This window comes from Ceratosolen solmsi, unplaced genomic scaffold (assembly GCF_000503995.2).
Source record: "Ceratosolen solmsi marchali unplaced genomic scaffold, CerSol_1.0 scaffold57, whole genome shotgun sequence".
NCBI lineage: Eukaryota > Metazoa > Arthropoda > Insecta > Hymenoptera > Agaonidae > Ceratosolen > Ceratosolen solmsi.
The window spans coordinates 3,373,324-3,373,638 of NW_011948427.1; positions in this window are offsets into that span (position 1 = coordinate 3,373,324).

Sequence of the window (315 nt, forward strand, 5' to 3'; positions counted from 1 at the left end):
CGATTTAATTTGCCGAGATAATTAATCTATAATCAGCTCACCCGAAGCAAAGTTCCAATTTTTCAGCCTCTCAATGTTGTAGTTGAGCTAATCGTTACGGCTAGATAATTAGGGCATTACTTGCAATCAGTGCGCATTAATTTTAACGGTCCTCGAGCGATAATCAAGGCACGCAAATTAATCAGAAACTATGTGCGCGCGTATAGTATTACTCGTCGCTGTCTCTCGGCCTTGGCGGAATTATCAGTTACACGGGGGATTTTTATTTATCGCATCGACGCTCGGATTCGTAACGCCATGCGGCTCGATCGGGAT